The sequence below is a fragment of the Podarcis raffonei genome, chromosome 11 (assembly GCF_027172205.1).
Source record: "Podarcis raffonei isolate rPodRaf1 chromosome 11, rPodRaf1.pri, whole genome shotgun sequence".
Lineage (NCBI taxonomy): Eukaryota > Metazoa > Chordata > Lepidosauria > Squamata > Lacertidae > Podarcis > Podarcis raffonei.
In genome coordinates, this window is record NC_070612.1 from 50,390,897 (window position 1) to 50,401,884 (window position 10,988).

The window sequence follows — 10,988 nt, forward strand, 5'->3', positions numbered from 1 at the left end:
AGTGGAAAAGCCATTGCCTGATGACCATCAGAAAGTCTCTCTCCCCTCATAAATGTCTGCCTTACTGGCCAAAATGCATACATTTTTGTCCTGACCCAAAAAACCCCAACAACAATGTAGCGACCGCTACACTATTGTACTTTTATGGAAATACATATATTGGTGTGGCAAAAGCTGTCTTAAAACTTTGGAAATGAAAAGAACCTGTCCCAAACCACAGAATGAATCACAGGTAGATTAGAAAGAAAAGACAGAAAGACAATTCCATCTGTTTGTTAACCTAGATAAAGCCTGATCTTACATAAATCAGTTTTATTGGATCGAAAAATATTTATTTTGGAAAAAAATAATATTGGTGCAGTATCACAGTAAGCTTGGACCATAACTGGTTAGATGAAAGTAATGTTTTGCTGCCAGGGCCAGGCACAATTTATGCAGTTGGCACTGGTCCTACTCCTCCACTTCTCTTCTATAAGCAGTTTCGTGACAATCTTTCAATTTTATGCTTGTGTAGCTTATATTAAAGAAAGGGGTTGCAATTAATTATTTACCTTGGAGTGGGAATGTTATATTGTGTTCAGCCTATTTTGTAGATTATTCAGCACCCTTCCTTCTGCTTTGAAGAAACGGCTTTATTTTGAAGAGAATTCTGCACTCAAGCAGCAGTCCTACAAACACTGAAGATCCACTTAACAAAGTGAAACTTATTTATGAGTAAACTTGAAAGGGTGCATACTGTTGGCATCAAACCATCCAGAATATTGTGCCTTTTATTTCTAGAGAAAATTATTTTCTACAAGTAGCTCTTGCAGCAAAAGGAATGTATCCTTCCTCCTAAAAAGAACTGCTCCTGTTCAGGGTTCCAGTTTGCCATTCCTTCCTTGCAGGACATTCAAAGACCACCCCCCATGACTCTTCCCATTGCACCCGTCTTTTCCAGTCCCAGGGCTTAAGCCCTTGTTGGACTGGTTTTTGTTTTGCATTGCTCCACTGTTTTTTAAATATTCTTTGTGCTTCTGTAAACCTCAGAGTTTTCTCAAGCATGCTGATACTTTCCTCTTGTTTCTCATGACCCCGTTCTGGCTTCAGTCCTGGTGGCACAAGTCTTGAGTTTGCTATAAAAGATGGGAATAATACCGAGGATTTCTGCGTGTTTCTTAACTCATCCCAGAGTTCATAGACTGATAGATAGAATAGAAATACTTACTATACACACACACACACACACACACACACACACACACACACACACACTTATTTGGAATCAGAAAATATTTATCCCATAATCTCCTGGCAGTTTTTCTGGAAATTACAATTTTCAGTTTCTAATGTTTCTAATGTTCTAATGTTCAGTTTCTAATGTTCCTGAGTCCTGGTAGAAAAGTCAACTTTCTAAGGAAGGAATTTTCAAAGAATACTAATTTGCTTTTTAATGAAATGGTGCATAAGTCTTGAGTTTGCTATAAAAGATGGGATAATACAGAGGATTTGGGCATGTTTTTTAATTCATCCCACAGCTGATAGATAGATAGATAGATTAGATAGATGGATAGATAGATAGGTAATTTATAATGTAGTAAGTATGTCTATTTCTCTATTTGGAATCAGAAAGTATTTATCTCATAATCTACTGGCAATTTTTCTGGAAATTACAATTTTCAGTTTCTGATGTTACTGAGTCCTGGTAGAAACAGTGAACTGTCTAAGGAAGGAATTTTCAAAGAATACTAATGGTGCAAACTTTTGAAAGAAGTTTGTTTATTTATTTATTTAATAAAATTTATACACCACTTGACTGTGGCTGGGGAAACCCAGCCAAATGGTCAGGATATTAATTATTATCATCATCATCATTATCATCATCATCACTTGTTTCTTGTAGTGTTCAGAGCCAGTCAATATTGAATAAAAGAATCTAGGAAATAAATGATAGGATTGGAAATATTGTTTTCCAACTGATTTCATTATTATGCACACTATGGATTTTTAGAAGGTCACAGTTGGGGTGGTTTTAATTAACCATATGGTTTGAAATTGACAGATGTGGGTTGTGGATTTGTCGGAGGAAATAAAACTTGATTCCCAGAATTAACCAGATGTTCTATGCAGTAATACAGTGACCTTGTTGATTAAGCAACATCTATGTAATGCACACAAAGAAGAAACTGGAAAATTTGTTTGATATATCCTATCTGCTTCCCACAACAAATTTACAAGTATCATTCACTGAAATATGAGGTAGAAGATGACAGATGTGGAACTGGGACTAATAAACAACTTGTATTCCTCTAATAAGATTTCAGTGATAGCGCTGACTTAATATCACTGGGATTCTATTGAGCATCTCTAGTGCAGCTAAATGTAGTTAGATATTTGTACCATACAGTAGAGCAATAGTTCTTTATAACTGGAAATGTCTCAAGCACAAGATTGCTGGTTTTATGACATATCAAGGAGTTGTGATCACATTTGTTACTGTATTAGACCATCAGCCTAGGGATTACATTGCTTCTAACATCATCTCATGAGTCACAAAATGTATTAAGACTATTCCATTCAAACTGGAATGACATGGACATAAATGAAAATGTAACCCCAAGAGGAAAAATGAAATATCAGTTTGTTAGAACATTTACACCCCATCTTTCAGTTCTGCAATAGAACCTCCCACAAACATCTTATGATCTAAGCAAAAAACCAAAACCAAAATACATACCATAGTTATAAACAGAAACAGTAACACAGAGAGAGATTAAAAGGCTATAGATGTTTCTTGTACAAGGTGTTGAATTGTGTGGTTGCTGACTAACTCCAGATGAAACTAATACCTATATTTGTTGCAGTTTGAAATCTTACTCATATTGGGAACTGAATCTACGTTGGTTGCCGTAATCAATGACCTCTACCCAGAGAAGCTGGGTGAATGCAGCTGAATTGATTCTGTTGGAATTCTTGGTGGTATTTAATACCATCGGTCATGGTACCCTTCTGGATAGGCTCTCTGGGATGGAGATTGGAATCACCATTTTTCATTAGTTCCATTCCTACCAGGAAAGCCAATTCTACAAAGTAGTATTAATGGGCTTTACTTTTCTCTCACGGCATTTATGTTAGGGGATGCCCTCGGGGATCCATTCTACCCCGCTAAGTTTTCAGCATATTTATTTGAAGCCAGTGGATGAAGTCATCAGAAGATTTGGAATTGGTTGCCACTCATATGCTGATGATAGTTGACGTTGGAGAGATCACTTTCAGGATAGTGGCATCCATAGTAGGATCAGCCTTGCATTAAGATCAGCTTTGTGTCAAGGGTAGGTTATAGCAACACTCCTATAATTTTGGCATATGCTGAGCTGTAAAACTGAAGAGGTGTGGGGTGCGTATGAGCTGTTCTCAATATATCATGTAGTATTGTCTGTGGGTTTTCTTTTGTTCATTAGCGGTAGCAACTAATTCATAACCCTTACAGTGCGACAATCCATAACATCCTGTTAATTCTCTATTAAGGTGGAAGAGGAATTGTAAATGTGGTATTTTCAGTCTCTGTGAGGCATGTAATTCCAGCTTGGATTTTACTTTTTTTTTTTTTGTTAAGACTGATTCTCTATAAGGTTTTAAGAATACATTTATGCTAATTAATGCTGTATTTTCATCTCATCCCCTAACAAAACATAACTATGGCACTGGAAAAGTATAATGGCAATATAATTAAAATTTCTTCTAAGAAAAACATTGTAATAGACATCCTGCCATGCTTATGCTATTTTAATTGGATGTTTAGCTCTAGGGATGTTCATAATTTATCATAAAACTTTAATGTTAATAAAATCAGCTGGGAGGAAGCTGTACTTAATCTCCTTGATTACACCATAAGGGCTAAAATCTTAATTTGATTTTTTTTATGTGCTAACAATGGAAGAAAGAGAAGGCAAGATGTTCGGTTCCTCGTTTGTGAACTGGCTGCTCCTCTGTGTGTGAACATGTGTCTGTATGCAAGAAAATTAATTCTGAGCTAAGATAAATCTTGTTATAGAAGCCATGCTATATGTTAAACAGTTTTGGTTTGTAGTCCTGGGTGAGCTTCCCAAAGAAAGTTTGATATCATTGACAGTGTTCTAACAACTTTTAGCATGGTTCTAGTTTCCCTTTTGGAACGCGGGTGGCGCTGTGGGTAAAAGCCTCAGCGCCTAGGGCTTGCCGATCGAAAGGTCGGCAGTTCGAATCCCCGCGGCGGGGTGCGCTCCCGTTGCTCGATCCCATCGCCTGCCAACCTAGCAGTTTGAAAGCACCCCCGGGTGCAAGTAGATAAATAGGGACCACTTACTAGCGGGAAGGTAAACGGCGTTTCCATGTGCGGCTCTGGCTCGCCAGAGCAGCGATGTCACGCTGGCCACGTGACCCGGAAGTGTCTCCGGACAGCGCTGGCCCCGGCCTCTTGAGTGAGATGGGCGCACAACCCTAGAGTCTGTCAAGACTGGCCCGTACGGGCAGGGGTACCTTTACCTTTAGTTTCCCTTTTAGTCCCCTGCTGTTATTACAGTGGTACCTCGGGTTACATACGCTTCAGGTTACATACGCTTCAGGTAACAGACTCCACTAACCCAGAAATAGTGCTTCAGGTTAAGAACTTTGCTTCAGGATAAGAACAGAAATTGTTCTCTGGCGGCGCAGCGGCAGCAGGGGGCCCCATTAGCTAAAGTGGTGCTTCAGGTTTCAGGTTAAGAATGGACCTCCAGAACGAATTAAGTACTTAACCCGAGGTACCACTGTATTGAAATCACTCCAGTCCCCTCTCCCTATGGGTTTTTAATCTAGTCCACTTAATCAGTTTTGAAGAAGTATTTGCACATGTTTCATCTGTTGTATAATGACACCTACTGTTGTAACATAGAGTTAAAGTCTTAGTGGTAATTTAAAGAAGGTAAATTTCCAGGGGGGCGCTGGGTAATATATTTTTTTTCTGAAAAGGGGGCGGTAGGGTAGGCCAAATATGTTGGGAACCTCTGATCTAGTTCAACTCTCTGCAATGCATGAATTCTGCCCACAGCTGTCCCTGGGTGGGCGTGCTTGAACCACCAACCTTCTGGTTAACAGCCTGATGCACTGGCATGTGTGTGTGTGTGTGTGTGTGTGTGTGTGTGCAAGTGCGCACACACAGCCCTTCAACAGGCAAGTGCATGCAGTACACAGCTGCCCAAATTAGTCAACAATGGATGTCTCTGTGTAATCTGAGACCCTTTGGCCTTTTGTGGCTGAGATGGAGCCACCAGAATGGAGTCTATATATTGCCATTCAGTTAACATTATCTAGAGAAGTTTACAATATAAAAGCAAAAACAACACTAAAATAATATTCAAAATATTATTTGTCGTAAAACTCAGTAGATGTATAAAAAGCCTGGGAAAGCAGAAGGTCTGCCTGGAATTGAAAAGCTAGCAAAATGGGTTGCCAGGCAAGCCTTCGGGGGGGGGGTCATTGGTGAATGTCATCTGTTCAGCTGCCTCCCATCCTCCTCAGATTGAGGGGGTCATCTAAAGATACTGTCAGTCATAGACACAGAAAACCCTTCAAGCACCCAGATCCTACATAAACTATGTAGGGCCTTAAAGCTAAGCCTCAAACCCTTGCATTTATCCATTAAGCATTTGTTGTTGTTGTTTAGTCGTTTAGTTGTGTCCGACTCTTCGTGACCCCATGGACCAGAGCACGCCAGGCACTCCTGTCTTCCACTGCCTCCCGCAGTTTGGTCAGACTCATGTTTGTAGCTTCGAGAAAGCATACCATTAAGCATACAGCTGGGTAATTGGTAGCCAGTACAGTTCTTTCAGCAGTGGTGTAACATGGTGGCGATCAGCTGCTCTGGTGAGCAAGTTGAAAATTTTGCACTTGCTTCAGCTTCCTGAACATCCCCACAATAGAGCTCATTGAATTTTACTTAGAAATGGATCAGGAGCTATTGGAACTGTTAAGCACTGACAAGAGGTATTCACAACAACCAATTTGAATTAGTGTCTGTGTTGTACCAGATGCAGTTTTTGAACAGTCTTGAAAGGCAGTCCAGTGTACAACACTTTGCAGTAGTCCACCTTAGAAGTTACCAGAGTCTGGGTAACAGGAGTGCTGAGTCGAATAAGATATTGTGGGTGCCCAGGTAAGCCCCATACCACATAATTGATCACATGATGCAGTGCACACACACCATTTGAATGGCAATGGCCACCAACTTTGTGGGGAGCCAGCCTCCTCAAATATTTTATTGTGGGGGCTGAAGCCCCCACAGCCCTTAGGAGTTGGCTCCTATGCTGGGTGACTGTGGCCAGGCTATCTCTGTCTGCAAAGAAGAGCTCCTTCTTCTATTTAGTCCAGAAAGTCAACGTACACCTCCTTGGTCTCAGTGGTGCCCTTGTAGAACTCAACAGGGAGGAGGATGGGGACAATGACTAGAATGAGTCATTGGGTTTGGTGCAATCTAGTGTTGGCCTTTCTGTCTTCTGCCTGACCAGACCCAATGGGCACCAGCCCCCACTGAAAAATGCATAAATCAAGACAGCTTATAAAGCCTCCTTGCTTTGGAGGAGGTCCAATTACCAAACTGAAGTGGAGCTTCACTTTAGCATTCAGGCATATTGCTAATACGTAATTGTACAAGTTAGCAATATGCATTCAGGAATATTATATAGCTAGAAACCATAAACCGCAGCAGCCTACAAAGAGTGTGTGTCTTCTGAGTTGTCTGTGCAGTTTCTGCCATTGCTGTTCCAGCTGCAAACCACAGACTGCTTTTTAAATCTAATACTTAAACAGTGGTTTGGATTTGCTAAACTTCAGCATCAAACACTGGGGGGAAACTAGGTTATTTGACTTAATGATTAACATATTTTATACAAGGGAACTGGCTTTTAGTTTGATTCTCAGTTTTTATTTTGTTTTTATATACTGGTAATGAATTCTGCAGAAAATGTTTATTAGATTATGGACTACACCATCTCTGACCTGTTGTAGATAATTGGACTTCTATGGGGGACAAAGAATGGATTGTGCATTGTGACCTTAAAATTGAAATATCCTGCTCCATTTACAATGGAATCCTCTACTGGACTCAGAAGTCATATACTTTCAGGATAAATACTATGAATCATTGCTAATTACAGATAATCATATAAATTGTTATGTATTACTAGAATGAAATATGTGACTTAAACTGAAGTAAAAGGGTCACTACAAGTCAAAAGCAGAAAATCTTTGCACTCTGTAGGAGCCTTCTACATTTGCCTTTGATTGTCTTCCATTTTTCGACTTGAATCAATAGGCCAGAATTGGATTTGTAGTGGTGCAGTATTGCCTAAGGGCCCAGCATAATTGTGTATTCTGTACTTCAACAAAGTTTCTAATGGTTTAAAAGGAGGACGAAGACTTATAAAATCCATTGTACCAGGCCTCTGCATGTTTGCATAAATGTTTTTGAAATGTCCTCTTTTTAATAATGCTTTCAAAACGTTGTGGTTTTTTTTTCTTACAAGGCCCTGTTTTGTAATAATGTTTTCTCCCAGAGCTAAAAGGATTTCCCATTTGAGAAGATGGGAATGTAATCCATAGAAATACTGAGTTGCTTTAACTGTAGTCTGAAAGCCGGGAAGTGTAATCAAAACAGAGAAAAAACAGCTGTCATTCCCTTTATTTCTGATGTTCAGTCTCAAGTGCTGATACTTATGTAGACAAAAGGACATCGCACAAATGGGGTGGTGGTGGTGCTGTTGGCAAGTTCAGAAGAACTCAGAACTTTTACATTTTTCAAAACACACACCAAAGGGGTAAAACCATATCCAAAATAATCTGCACATGCTTGTACTTGCATGTGTGGAGAAGGAGAGAGAAAACACCGAGGAGGTGATACTTTGAAGATGTGGACCTCTGCTTTCAAGGCCTCTCTGGTATCCCTCCACAAGCAAATAAATTTCCTAGAACTGTACATTCTCACCTAAGAAGGGAGAGCATTAAAGATGCTATAGAATCATAGTTGGAAGAGACCATGAGGATCATCTAGTCCAACTCGCAGCAATGCAGGTATATTTTGCCCAACGTGGAACTCAAGCCCACTTACTCTGAGGTGAAGAGTCTCGTGCTCTACCCACTGAGCCACTCTCCTTCCTGATATGCACACACAACTTTGCATATACATGCTCAACATTTTTGGGTGGGGTTCAACTTATTCATATTAATTCATCAAGAACTGCACAATTGTATAAATAGTAGGAAGGATCCAAAAGCGAGTATTGATGATGATAATGATGAATGTCCATGCTTTTTGTAGTATATGTAGCAGAGTTGGAAAAGCCTGAGCAGTCTTGGGACAGGGTGGGTCTTAAGAGATGCAGTTTAACTCTGCCTCTCTCTGCAAGGGATTTAACATTAATCACCTCAGGAAAGCTATTGTTTGCACTAGAAGAGAAGCCTCCTTTGGCACCAATGGGAGCTTCCTTTGAAATGCAAACAATAGCTTCAGAGAGGTGATTTTTTTTCAGGACCATGGAAGGGAGAGAGGCAGCAAGCTAACTCAAACCTTCTACAGTGCCAAGGGTCTGCAGAGCTGCTATTTACATAACAAAAAGCATGCACATGAATTTCATTAACACAATTAATACCATGTTTAGTTTCGCCTTCCTTAACTTCCTTCTGGATTGCACTGTTTCTTCTGGCATATCTGGTTAGCTTCTCCCTGCGAGGCTGCTATACTATGTGAGTCTTTTTACTCACTAAAAACAGAAAGTGCAACAGTGTGAATTGCCATACTTGAAAAAGTATTGTGAACTTTTCCCAGAAAGTGACAACATCATTTTAGTAGTTGAATAGATAATGCTGGATGGTATGGTCCTACTGAATCAGCAGCTAATAAATATTTATTGTTGTAATAAACAAGCAGCCACAACCTCTGTAGTGGCTGTTCTCTTGATGATTACTTACTGGCTTTGCAGACTACTGTAGGAAAGAATGTCTAACTATTAAGTATAAGGAAAGATTATGGTGTTTTCTGAAATGGAGGCCAAATATTATTGGGCCACGACTGGCCATAATTCAGAACAAGTTGATTCTTACAAGTACCTTGGGATCTGATTTCATGACTCTACCAAATGCATTGTTCCAGGCAAGCTAGGAAAGGCCATAGTGGTGCACTAGAGCATTGCTTAATTTTTTTTCTGCGCAAAAGGAGGTGCAATTGCTCTAGCGGCCCTAGGGTATGCACGGCAAAAGTTGTGAACCAGGTTTTATATGGAGCCTCCGTCTGGTTCCTGGGACTTCAATTTTCTTTTGTTCTTCTTTGAGCTATAATAGTTATACCTAAATTTGTTGCTAGCGCTGCTCTTAATCTGGTAAGTGGACTGAGTTCATTCAGTAGTTTACCATAAATATCATCCATTCATTATGGTTTCTGAATCTGCTCCTCTGCCTCTGGCATTGTTGCTCAAGTCTTTTGTATCCACGTGGAGAACAGAGTTGTGGGGAAAGATTTCAGCAGCACGGGTTGCCACTTCCCCCCCAAGTCCAATTCAATGTGTTCACATTAATCTTTAAAGCCCTAAATGACTCAGGCTCCAAGTATCTGAAAGACTGCCTTCTTTGCTACACACACTTGGGTGCTAAGAAGGCAGAGGGGGCCTTCATGATAGTTCCTCCATCCTCAGAGGCTTGGCGGGGATGGCCTGGGAGAAGGGCATTCTATGTGGTGCCCTCTAAGCTGTGGGACTCTCTATATAGGTGTGTCTGGCGCCTTCATTTTACAGCTTCTGGTGAATGTTGAAGATGCACCTCTTAACACTTGATGGAAAGCCTCCCAGAGTGGCTGGGGAAACTCAGCCAGATGGGTGGGGTATAAATAATAAATTAGTATTATATTATTATTAACTTTGGCTTTTGACCCTTGAGGTGCACATTTTTAGAACCCGCCTTGCTTTTCTGATTTTAACTTGTTTTAAACTGTTTTTAATATTGTGCTTTAATGCTGTAACCCACCCTGGGAGCTTAGGGTGAAGGGTGGAAAACAAACAAACAAATGTTAATAAATGTTGGTTTTCTGCTGTCCTTGGACCTAGTGCAAGCCAAATCTATTGTTACGCAGAATAAAAGATAACAAATGTGCAAAGGTTGATGCATCAGCTTAAGGGGCCACAATCATGGGTAAGCAAACTAAGGTCCAGGGGCTGGATCTGGCCCAATCGCCTTCTAAATCCGACCTGCGGATGGTCTGGGAATCAGCGTGTTTTTACATGAGTAGAATGTGCCCTTTTATTTAAAATGCATCTCTGGGTTATTTGTGGGGCCTGCCTGGTGTTTTTACATGAGTAGAATGTGTGCTTTTATTTAAAATGCATCTCTGGGTTATTGGTGGGGCATAGGAATTCGTTCATCCCCCCCCAAAAAAATAAAATATAGTCCAGCCCTCCACAAGATCTGAGGGACTGGACTGCCCCCCTGCTGAAAAGGTTTGCTGACCCCTGGGCCACGTACACCACCCTCACTGTGCCATACTCAATCTACTTCAAACAAATGTAAGCCATATCTATATTTTTTAACAATAGCCAAGTGCAGAAGAGTAGTTTGGTTGGCACATTTTAAAATTTTATCCTCCAAGATCATGGACGACAGATTTGCGAAAGTTCCTTCCAAGGACAGATGGTGTTCTTGCATTCATTCAGAGCTTGAAACAGTCTCTCATGTGTTTTTCTATTGTGGATTCTATAAAGGGGTCAGAGGACACAATTTATCCCCTTAAGAGGCAGTTTCTTGCTTGATCCTTGGAGACGAGACCCTGTTGAGTAGAAGGGTTCTAATAAATTCATTACTAAACAAGTGGCAATATGTCTGAATGTAATACGTCTTAGACTCACTCTGATTGTTGGCTCCTAACTTGACACATTTGTTCTTCTGAGGCTTTGATTTTGTATTTTTTTATACTTTGTACTTCCTTTAAAACTTTGATTAATTGATAACAA

General features: G+C 40.3%; 1 protein-coding gene across 1 annotated transcript in view; it reads left to right on the forward strand.

Annotated features, from left to right (window-relative positions):
- The window catches only part of CHSY3 (chondroitin sulfate synthase 3), a 101,502-nt gene that overhangs the window by 84,540 nt on the left and 5,974 nt on the right, over positions 1-10,988 (forward strand). The gene's annotated exons all lie outside the window — the stretch shown is intronic.